This window comes from Cryptomeria japonica, unplaced genomic scaffold (assembly GCF_030272615.1).
Source record: "Cryptomeria japonica unplaced genomic scaffold, Sugi_1.0 HiC_scaffold_1350, whole genome shotgun sequence".
Classification (NCBI taxonomy): Eukaryota; Viridiplantae; Streptophyta; class Pinopsida; order Cupressales; family Cupressaceae; genus Cryptomeria; species Cryptomeria japonica.
In genome coordinates this window covers 19,206-30,269 of record NW_026729838.1, presented here as the reverse complement: position 1 = coordinate 30,269, position 11,064 = coordinate 19,206, and the positions used below count along the sequence as shown (strand labels likewise).

The following is an 11,064-nucleotide window of genomic DNA, read 5'->3' as shown; positions in this document are numbered from 1 at the left end:
CCGGGCGTCTGGTGCGGAACCTTAGAGTAAGAAACATCACCGTGCACCTTGGCCAACGTGCGCGACTCGACCGAGCGCGCACTGGCCGAGGTGCACACCGATTTCACCTGGGTGCGCGCGCAGCACCTCGGGCGCACCGGGGTGCGCGCACAACGCCCGGGTTGCACCGTGGCCTGTGTGCTCGGGGCGCCTCGGGTGCGCGCTCGGTGTCGCCCCCGCGCGCGCGGTAGTGCGGGCAGCGCACCCCGGCCCGGCCCGGCCCCGACGAGAACGCAAACGGGCAAAAGGTTTATTCAAATAGCATTGCGACGCCCGGCGAAAAACTAAAAAAGGGTGCAACACCGGGACTTCCCGGGAGGTCACCCATCCCAGTACTACTCCGGCCCAAGCGCGCTTAACTGCGGAGTTCTGATGGGATCCGGTGCACTAACGCTGGTATGATCGCACCCGTTATGAGCTTGTCGCAGTGTGTACTTAGCAAACCGCGACCCACGTGCGAATCCACCCCGGCCACCCACCCCCGTCGAGGTGCACACCCTCCCTCGCGAAGTGCGCCCCGTTCGCCAAGTGTGAGCCCTGCCCGGGTGCGCGCACCTTGCTAGGGCGTCGGGTGTGCACCCGGCCCGGCCTACGTGCGTGCACCTGGAGGGGGCGTCGTGTGCGTGCAGTGTCCCGTCTGCAACGCGGTGCCCACACACCACCTCGGGCGCAACGACCTGCGCTCACATGTGGGCCGAGTGCACCTTGGTGCATGTTCGGGGCGCCTCGGGTGCACGCTCGATCTTGCCCCGGTGCACCAAGGCGCTCGGTTTGCCCCGGGTGCGCACTTGGTGCAAGGTGGGCACCCAAAATAGGGATCAAGCACCAAAACACAAGTTTCGGGATGCAAAATGGGACCCAAGGACCACAAATGCGTTCCAAGACCCATGATGGGTCCACGAGAACAACAATGTGTTCCGAGACTTAATAAACAAATATTGGGTTTTAGGAGAAGAAACATGCTCTGATGCCCAAAACGAGAATCGACCCCGAAAAGGCCACAGGCCAAAAGTGGGATGCGAGACAAAAAAAAATGGGACCCGAGGACCAAAATTGGGTTCCCAGGTCGAAGACAGGGCAACCGGACAAGAAACGACCTCTAAGGCTCGAAATGAGTCCCGACGACTAAAACTTGACAAGAAGCACCCATCAGGCACCCAACTCGACACCCATGGGATGCCGACCCACCCGGGCTTCCACCTAGCACACCTTGGCACCCACCCACCCTCGCACCCAACCTCGCACCCAACTTAGCACCTTTGAACCCACATTGGCACTCACCCTGACCCTGGCACCTTGGAACCCACATTGGCACTCACCTTGACCCTGGCACCCACCTTTGCACTCACCTTGGGACCCACCCTGGCTCCCACCTCGGCACCCACCCAGACACCCACCTTGGTTCCTTGGCACCCACCTTGGATCCTTGGCACCCACCCCGACACCCACCTTGGCACGCAACTTGGCTACTTGCCACCCACCTTGGCTCCTTGACGCCCACCCCGACAACCACCCCGTGACCTACCCTGGCTAGGGTTGGTGCACACCCACCCTGGTGCCCACCTTGGCACCCACCCTATGACCCACCTTGGCACGCACCTTAGTACCCACCCCGTTACCCACCCTAGGACCCACCCCGTGACCCACCTTGGCCAGGGTGGGTGCCTTGGTGCGCACAACTTGCCTGGGCTGCACACCAGGGCGGGCTCAAGATGGCACCCGCGTTCCGTTTTTTTCACTATCTTTCAAAACGGAAATTTTAAAATCTCATTTTTTTCTTTTTTTTGCCTTTTCTGGAAATTAGTGAAGGCAGCGCATCAAAGGTGCGCAATGCTGGTGCGAACCCGGGAGCGCTCCGATGTGTGCTCCAAGGTGCGGCGTGCACGAAGTCCGAGCCCGGTTTGCCCCGGGTGCGCACCTCGCGTGCACCTTCGCCGGGGTGAGCACCTTGGCTGGGTTGCGCGCCCTGGTGCGTACCAAGGAGCGCTCTGAAGTGTGCTCCAAGGTGCGGCGTGCACGAAGTCGGAGCCCGGTTTGCCCCGGGTGTGCACCTCGGGTGCGCACCTCGCGTGCACCTTCGCTGCGGTGGGCACCTTGGCTGGGTTGCGCGCCTTGGTGGGCACCATGCAGTGCACGAAGTCGGAGCCCGGTTTGCCCCGGGCGCGCACCTCCGCCAGGGTGGGCACCTTGGTGCGCACAACTTGCCTGGGCTGCGCATCAGGAAGGGCTCAAGATGGCACCCGCGTTCCGTTTTTTTCACTATCTTTCAGAACGGAAATTTTAAAATATCGTTTTTTTTTGCCTTTTCTGGAAATTAGTGAAGGCAGCGCATCAAAGGTGCGCAACGCTGGTGCGAACCTGGGAGCGCTCCGATGTGTGCTCCAAGGTGCGGCGTGCACGAAGTCGGAGCCCGGTTTGCCTCGGGTGCGCCCTGGTGGGCACCATGGTGCGCACCAAGGAGCGCTCCGAAGTGTGCTCCAAGGTGCGGCCTGCACGAAGTCGGAGCCCGGTTTGCCCCGGGTGTGCACCTCGGGTGGGCACCTTGGTGCGCATGCCTTGCCTGGGCTGCGCACCAGGGCGGGCTCAAGATGGCACCCGCGTTCCTTTTTTTTCACTATCTTTCAAAACGGAAATTTTAAAATCTCATTTTTTTTTGCCTTTTTCTGGAAATTAGTGAAGGCAGCGCATCAAAGGTGCGCACCTCGCTGCCCACCACGGTGCGCAACGCCGGTGGGCACCCGGGAGTGCTTCGAAGTGTGCTCCAAGGTGCTGCGTGCACGTTGTCGGAGCCCGGTTTGCCCCGGGTGCGCACCTCGCGTGCACCTTCGTCGGGGTGGGCACCTTGGCTTGGTTTGCCCCGGCTGCGCTCCGAAGCGGGGTTATTGGAGCGCCGCCTCTTTTTTTGTCGGAGCGTTTGGTGGGGTTTCTCGCATTGGCTCTTCCGAGGCCCGGTTGCCACCCTGGCGCGCACGAAGTCGGAAGTAGGGTTAATTGCCCGGGTGCGCACCTTTGCCAGGGTGGCACCTTACCTGGGCTGCGCACCAGGGCGGGCTCAAGATGGCACGCGCGTTCCGTTTTTTTCACTATCTTTCAAAACGGAAATTTTAAAATCTCCTTTTTTTTTTGCCTTTTCTGGAAATTAGTGAAGGCAGCGCATCAAAGGTGCGCACCTCGCTGCCCACCTTGGTGTGCTCTGAGGTGCGCACCCGGGAGCGCTACGAAGTGTGCTCCAAGGTGCGGCGTGCACGTTGTCGGAGCCCGGTTTGCCCCGGGTGCGCACCTCGCCTGCACCTTGGCCGGGGTGGGCACCTTGGCTGGGTTTGCCCAGGGTGCGCTCCGAAGCGGGGTTACTGGAGCGCCCCCTCTTTTTTTGTCAGAGAGTTTGGTGGGGTTTCTCGCATTGGCTCTTCCCAGGCCCGGTTGTTGGGTGCGCTCCCACCCTGGCGCGCGCGAAGTTGGAAGTTGGGTTAATTGCCCGGGCGCGCACCTTCGCCAGGGTGGGCACCTTGGTGCGCAAACCTTGGCTGGGCTGCGCACCAGGGCGGGCTCAAGATGGCACCAGCATTCCCTTTTTCTCACTATCTTTCAAAACGGAAATTTTAAAATCTCGTTTTTTTTTTGCCTTTTATGGAAATTAGTGAAGGCATCGCATCAAAGGTGCGCACCTCGCTGCCCACCTTGGTGTGCTCCGAGGTGCCCACCACGGTGCGCAACGCCGGTGCGAACCCGGGAGCGCCCCGATGTGTGCTCCAAGGTGCGGCGTGCACGAAGTCGGACCCCGGTTTGCCCCGGGTGCGCACCTCGCGTGCACCTTGGTGCGCACACCTTGGCTGGGTTGCGCGGCCTGGTGGGCACCATGGTGCGCACCAAGGAGCGCTCCGAAGTGTGCTCCAAGGTGCGGCGTGCACGAAGTCGGAGCCCGGTTTGCCCCGGTGTGCGCACCTTCGCCGCGGTGGGCACCATGGCGTGCACGAAGTCGGAGCCCGGTTTGCCCCGGGTGCGCACCTCGCGTGCACCTTCGCCGGGGTGGGCACCTCGGCTGGGTTGCGCGCCCTGGTGCGCACCAAGGAGCGCTCTGAAGTGTGCTCCAAGGTGCGGCGTGCACGAAGTCGGAGCCCGGTTTGCCCCGGGTGTGCACCTCGCGTGCACCTTCGCTGCGGTGGGCACCTTGGCTGGGTTGCGCGCCTTGGTGGGCACCATGCAGTGCACGAAGTCGGAGCCCGGTTTGCCCCGGGCGCGCACCTCCGCCAGGGTGGGCACCTTGGTGCGCACAACTTGCCTGGGCTGCGCACCAGGAAGGGCTCAAGATGGCACCCGCGTTCCGTTTTTTTCACTATCTTTCAGAACGGAAATTTTAAAATATCGTTTTTTTTTGCCTTTTCTGGAAATTAGTGAAGGCAGCGCATCAAAGGTGCGCAACGCTGGTGCGAACCTGGGAGCGCTCCGATGTGTGCTCCAAGGTGCGGCGTGCACGAAGTCGGACCCCGGTTTGCCCCGGGTGCGCACCTCGCGTGCACCTTGGTGCGCACACCTTGGCTGGGTTGCGCGCCCTGGTGGGCACCATGGTGCGCACCAAGGAGCGCTCCGAAGTGTGCTCCAAGGTGCGGCGTGCACGAAGTCGGAGCCCGGTTTGCCCCGGGTGCGCACCTCGCGTGCACCTTCGCCGCGGTGGGCACCATGGCGTGCACGAAGTCGGAGCCCGGTTTGCCCCGGGTGCGCACCTCGCGTGCACCTTCGCCGGGGTGGGCACCTTAGTGTGCAGACCTTGGCTGGGTTGCGCGCCCTGGTGGGCACCATGGTGCGCACCAAGGAGCGCTCCGAAGTGTGCTCCAAGGTGCGGCCTGCACGAAGTCGGAGCCCGGTTTGCCCCGGGTGTGCACCTCGGGTGGGCACCTTGGTGCGCATGCCTTGCCTGGGCTGCGCACCAGGGCGGGCTCAAGATGGCACCCGCGTTCCTTTTTTTTCACTATCTTTCAAAACGGAAATTTTAAAATCTCATTTTTTTTTGCCTTTTTCTGGAAATTAGTGAAGGCAGCGCATCAAAGGTGCGCACCTCGCTGCCCACCACGGTGCGCAACGCCGGTGGGCACCCGGGAGTGCTTCGAAGTGTGCTCCAAGGTGCTGCGTGCACGTTGTCGGAGCCCGGTTTGCCCCGGGTGCGCACCTCGCGTGCACCTTCGTCGGGGTGGGCACCTTGGCTGGGTTTGCCCCGGCTGCGCTCCGAAGCGGGGTTATTGGAGCGCCGCCTCTTTTTTTGTCGGAGCGTTTGGTGGGGTTTCTCGCATTGGCTCTTCCGAGGCCCGGTTGCCACCCTGGCGCGCACGAAGTCGGAAGTAGGGTTAATTGCCCGGGTGCGCACCTTTGCCAGGGTGGGCACCTTACCTGGGCTGCGCACCAGGGCGGGCTCAAGATGGCACGCGCGTTCCGTTTTTTTCACTATCTTTCAAAACGGAAATTTTAAAATCTCCTTTTTTTTTTGCCTTTTCTGGAAATTAGTGAAGGCAGCGCATCAAAGGTGCGCACCTCGCTGCCCACCTTGGTGTGCTCTGAGGTGCGCACCCGGGAGCGCTACGAAGTGTGCTCCAAGGTGCGGCGTGCACGTTGTCGGAGCCCGGTTTGCCCCGGGTGCGCACCTCGCCTGCACCTTGGCCGGGGTGGGCACCTTGGCTGGGTTTGCCCAGGGTGCGCTCCGAAGCGGGGTTACTGGAGCGCCCCCTCTTTTTTTGTCAGAGCGTTTGGTGGGGTTTCTCGCATTGGCTCTTCCCAGGCCCGGTTGTTGGGTGCGCTCCCACCCTGGCGCGCGCGAAGTTGGAAGTTGGGTTAATTGCCCGGGCGCGCACCTTCGCCAGGGTGGGCACCTTGGTGCGCACACCTTGGCTGGGCTGCGCACCAGGGCGGGCTCAAGATGGCACCAGCATTCCCTTTTTCTCACTATCTTTCAAAACGGAAATTTTAAAATCTCGTTTTTTTTTTGCCTTTTATGGAAATTAGTGAAGGCATCGCATCAAAGGTGCGCACCTCGCTGCCCACCTTGGTGTGCTCCGAGGTGCCCACCACGGTGCGCAACGCCGGTGCGAACCCGGGAGCGCCCCGATGTGTGCTCCAAGGTGCGGCGTGCACGAAGTCGGACCCCGGTTTGCCCCGGGTGCGCACCTCGCGTGCACCTTGGTGCGCACACCTTGGCTGGGTTGCGCGGCCTGGTGGGCACCATGGTGCGCACCAAGGAGCGCTCCGAAGTGTGCTCCAAGGTGCGGCGTGCACGAAGTCGGAGCCCGGTTTGCCCCGGGTACGCACCTCGCGTGCACCTTCGCCGGGGTGGGCACCTCGGCTGGGTTGCGCGCCCTGGTGCGCACCAAGGAGCGCTCCGAAGTGTGCTCCAAGGTGCGGCGTGCACGAAGTCGGAGCCCGGTTTGCCCCGGGTGCGCACCTTCGCCGCGGTGCGCACCATGGCGTGCACGAAGTCGGAGCCCGGTTTGCCCCGGGTGCGCACCTCGCGTGCACCTTCGGCGGGGTTGCGCGCCCTGGTGGGCACCATGGTGCGCACCAAGGAGCGCTCCGAAGTGTGCTCCAAGGTGCGGCGTGCACGAAGTCGGAGCCCGGTTTGCCCCGGGTGCGCACCTCGCGTGCACCTTCGGCGGGGTTGCGCGCCCTGGTGGGCACCATGGTGCGCACCAAGGAGCGCTCCGAAGTGTGCTCCAAGGTGCGGCGTGCACGAAGTCGGAGCCCGGTTTGCCCCGGGTGCGCACCTCGCGTGCACCTTCGCCGCGGTGGGCACCATGGCGTGCACGAAGTCGGAGCCCGGTTTGCCCCGGGTGCGCACCTCGCGTGCACCTTCGCCGGGGTGGGCACCTCGGCTGGGTTGCGCGCCCTGGTGCGCACCAAGGAGCGCTCCGAAGTGTGCTCCAAGGTGCGGCGTGCACGAAGTCGGAGCCCGGTTTGCCCCGGGTGCGCACCTCGCGTGCACCTTCGCCAGGGTGGGCACCTCGGTGCGCACACCTTCTCAATGTTTTCTTGCCTTTTCTGGAAATTGGTGAAGGCAGCGCATCAAAGGTGCGCACCTCGGTGTGCTCCGAGGTGCGAACCCGAGAGCGCTCCGAGGTGCCCACGAAGTCGAAAGTCGGGTTAATTGCATTGTTTTCCCCGGGTGCGCTCCGAGGTGCGCAACATCGGCGCGCACCAAGGAGGGCTCCGAAGTGTGCTCCAAGGTGCGCACGATGGCGTGCACCTCTGGTGCGCACGATTCGGAGCTCGGTTTGACCGGGGTGCGCACACCTTGGCTGGGTTGCGCACCTTTTGTGCGCTCCAAGGTGCGCACGAAGTCGGAGCTCGGTTTGCCCCGGGTGCGCACCTTCGCCAGGGTGCGCACCTTGATGCGCACGCCTTGGCTGGGCTGCGCACCTTGGTGGGCGCCATGGTGCGCACCTTTCGTGCGCTCCAAGGTGCGCACGAAGTCGGAGCTCGGTTTGCCCCGGGTGCGCACCTTGGTGGGCGCCATGGTGCACTCCGAGGTGCCCAAGATTGGTGCGCACCAAGGAGCGCTCCGAAGTGCGCTCCAAGGTGCGCGCGAAGTCGAAAGTTGGGTTAATTGTCCGGTTTGCCTCGGGTGCGCACCTTGCGTGCACCTTCGCCAGGGTGGGCGCCTTGGTGCGCACACCTTGGCTGGGCTGCGCACACCTTGGCACCCGCGTTTCCTTCATTTTAAATTTTTTTTTTTTACAATCTCTCAAGTGGGAAATTCTATAATCTCAACTTTTTTTGCCTTTTCAGGAAACTTTTGAATGGAGCGCATCATTGGTGCGCTCCGAAGTGTGCTCCAAAGCTCTCTCCAGCTGCGTGCACCTGCCCCGGCCGCGCACCCGGCCCCGCCCAGCTTCGCTCACCTGTCCCGGGCGTCTGGTGCGGAACCTTAGAGTAAGAAACATCACCGTGCACCTTGGCCAACGTGCGCGACTCGACCGAGCGCGCACTGGCCGAGGTGCACACCGATTTCACCTGGGTGCGCGCGCAGCACCTCGGGCGCACCGGGGTGCGCGCACAACGCCCGGGTTGCACCGTGGCCTGTGTGCTCGGGGCGCCTCGGGTGCGCGCTCGGTGTCGCCCCCGCGCGCGCGGTAGTGCGGGCAGCGCACCCCGGCCCGGCCCGGCCCCGACGAGAACGCAAACGGGCAAAAGGTTTATTCAAATAGCATTGCGACGCCCGGCGAAAAACTAAAAAAGGGTGCAACACCGGGACTTCCCGGGAGGTCACCCATCCCAGTACTACTCCGGCCCAAGCGCGCTTAACTGCGGAGTTCTGATGGGATCCGGTGCACTAACGCTGGTATGATCGCACCCGTTATGAGCTTGTCGCAGTGTGTACTTAGCAAACCGCGACCCACGTGCGAATCCACCCCGGCCACCCACCCCCGTCGAGGTGCACACCCTCCCTCGCGAAGTGCGCCCCGTTCGCCAAGTGTGAGCCCTGCCCGGGTGCGCGCACCTTGCTAGGGCGTCGGGTGTGCACCCGGCCCGGCCTACGTGCGTGCACCTGGAGGGGGCGTCGTGTGCGTGCAGTGTCCCGTCTGCAACGCGGTGCCCACACACCACCTCGGGCGCAACGACCTGCGCTCACATGTGGGCCGAGTGCACCTTGGTGCATGTTCGGGGCGCCTCGGGTGCACGCTCGATCTTGCCCCGGTGCACCAAGGCGCTCGGTTTGCCCCGGGTGCGCACTTGGTGCAAGGTGGGCACCCAAAATAGGGATCAAGCACCAAAACACAAGTTTCGGGATGCAAAATGGGACCCAAGGACCACAAATGCGTTCCAAGACCCATGATGGGTCCACGAGAACAAAAATGTGTTCCGAGACTTAATAAACAAATATTGGGTTTTAGGAGAAGAAACATGCTCTGATGCCCAAAACGAGAATCGACCCCGAAAAGGCCACAGGCCAAAAGTGGGATGCGAGACAAAAAAAAATGGGACCCGAGGACCAAAATTGGGTTCCCAGGTCGAAGACAGGGCAACCGGACAAGAAACGACCTCTAAGGCTCGAAATGTCGAAATGAGTCCCGACGACTAAACTTGACAAGAAGCACCCATCAGGCACCCAACTCGACACCCATGGGATGCCGACCCACCCGGGCTTCCACCTAGCACACCTTGGCACCCACCCACCCTCGCACCCAACCTCGCACCCAACTTAGCACCTTTGAACCCACATTGGCACTCACCCTGACCCTGGCACCTTGGAACCCACAGGGCACTCACCTTGACCCTGGCACCCCCTTTGCACTCACCTTGGGACCCACCTGGCTCCCACCTCGGCACCCACCCAGACCCCACCTTGGTCCTTGGCACCCACCTTGGATCCTTGGCACCCACCCCGACACCCACCTTGGCACGCAACTTGGCTACTTGCCACCCACCTTGGCTCCTTGACGCCCACCCCCGACAACCACCCCGTGACCTACCCTGGCTAGGGTTGGTGCACACCCACCCTGGTGCCCACCTTGGCACCCACCCTATGACCCACCTTGGCACGCACCTTAGTACCCACCCCGTTACCCACCCTAGGACCCACCCCGTGACCCACCTTGGCCAGGGTGGGTGCCTTGGTGCGCACAACTTGCCTGGGCTGCACACCAGGGCGGGCTCAAGATGGCACCCGCGTTCCGTTTTTTTCACTATCTTTCAAAACGGAAATTTTAAAATCTCATTTTTTTCTTTTTTTTGCCTTTTCTGGAAATTAGTGAAGGCAGCGCATCAAAGGTGCGCATGCTGGTGCGAACCCGGGAGCGCTCCGATGTGTGCTCCAAGGTGCGGCGTGCACGAAGTCCGAGCCCCGGTTTGCCCCGGGTGCGCCACTCGCGTGCACCTTCGCCGGGGTGAGCACCTTGGCTGGGTTGCGCGCCCTGGTGCGTACCAAGGAGCGCTCTGAAGTGTGCTCCCAAGGTGCGGCGTGCACGAAGTCGGAGCCCGGTTTGCCCCGGGTGTGCACCTCGGGTGCGCACCTCGCGTGCACCTTCGCTGCGGTGGGCACCTTGGCTGGGTTGCGCGCCTTGGTGGGCACCATGCAGTGCACGAAGTCGGAGCCCGGTTTGCCCGCGCGCGCACCTCCGCCAGGGTGGGCACCTTGGTGCGCACAACTTGCCTGGGCTGCGCATCAGGAAGGGCTCAAGATGGCACCCGCGTTCCGTTTTTTTTCACTTCTTTCAGAACGAAAATTTAAAATATCGTTTTTTTTTGCCTTTTCTGGAAATTAGTGAAGGCAAGCGCATCAAGGTGCGCAACGCTGGTGCGAACCTGGGAGCGCTCCGCTGTGTGCTCCAAGGTGCGGCGTGCACGAAGTCGGAGCCCGGTTTGCCTCGGGTGCGCCCTGGTGGGCACCATGGTGCGCACCAAGGAGCGCTCCGAAGTGTGCTCCAAGGTGCGGCCTGCACGAAGTCGGAGCCCCCGGTTTGCCCCGGGTGTGCACCTCGGGTGGGCACCTTGGTGCGCATGCCTTGCCTGGGCTGCGCACCAGGGGCGGGCTCAAGATGGCACCCGCGTTCCTTTTTTTTCACTATCTTCAAAACGGACAATTTAAAATCTCATTTTTTTTTGCCTTTTTCTGGAAATTAGTGAAGGCAGCGCATCAAAGGTGCGCACCTCGCTGCCCCACCACGGTGCGCACGCCGGTGGGCACCCGAGTGCTTCGAAGTGTGCTCCAAGGTGCTGGCTGCACGTTGTCGGAGCCCGGTTTGCCCCGGGTGCGCACCTCGCGTGCACCTTCGTCGGGGTGGGCACCTTGGCTTGGTTTGCCCCCGGCTGCGCTCCGAAGCGGGGTTATTGGAGCGCCGCCTCTTTTTTTGTCGGAGCGTTTGGTGGGGTTTCTCGCATTGGCTCTTCCGAGGCCCGGTTGCCACCCTGGCGCGCACGAAGTCGGAAGTAGGGTTAATTGCCCGGGTGCGCACCTTTGCCAGGGTGGCACCTTACCTGGGCTGCGCACCAGGGCGGGCTCAAGATGGCACGCGCGTTCCGTTTTTTTCACTATCTTTCAAAACG

At 62.5% G+C, this 11,064-nt stretch overlaps 2 non-coding genes across 2 annotated transcripts; both read right to left on the bottom strand.

The window, feature by feature from the left end:
* Positions 1 to 330: 330 nt before the first annotated feature.
* On the bottom strand, positions 331 to 449 carry LOC131873266 (5S ribosomal RNA). The gene has a single exon (XR_009371252.1). It is a non-coding gene; the product is annotated as a 5S ribosomal RNA (ribosomal RNA).
* A 7,805-nt stretch (positions 450 to 8,254) lies between these two features.
* Positions 8,255 to 8,373, bottom strand: LOC131873265 (5S ribosomal RNA). The gene has a single exon (XR_009371251.1). It is a non-coding gene; the product is annotated as a 5S ribosomal RNA (ribosomal RNA).
* Between the last annotated feature and the right edge of the window lie 2,691 nt (positions 8,374 to 11,064).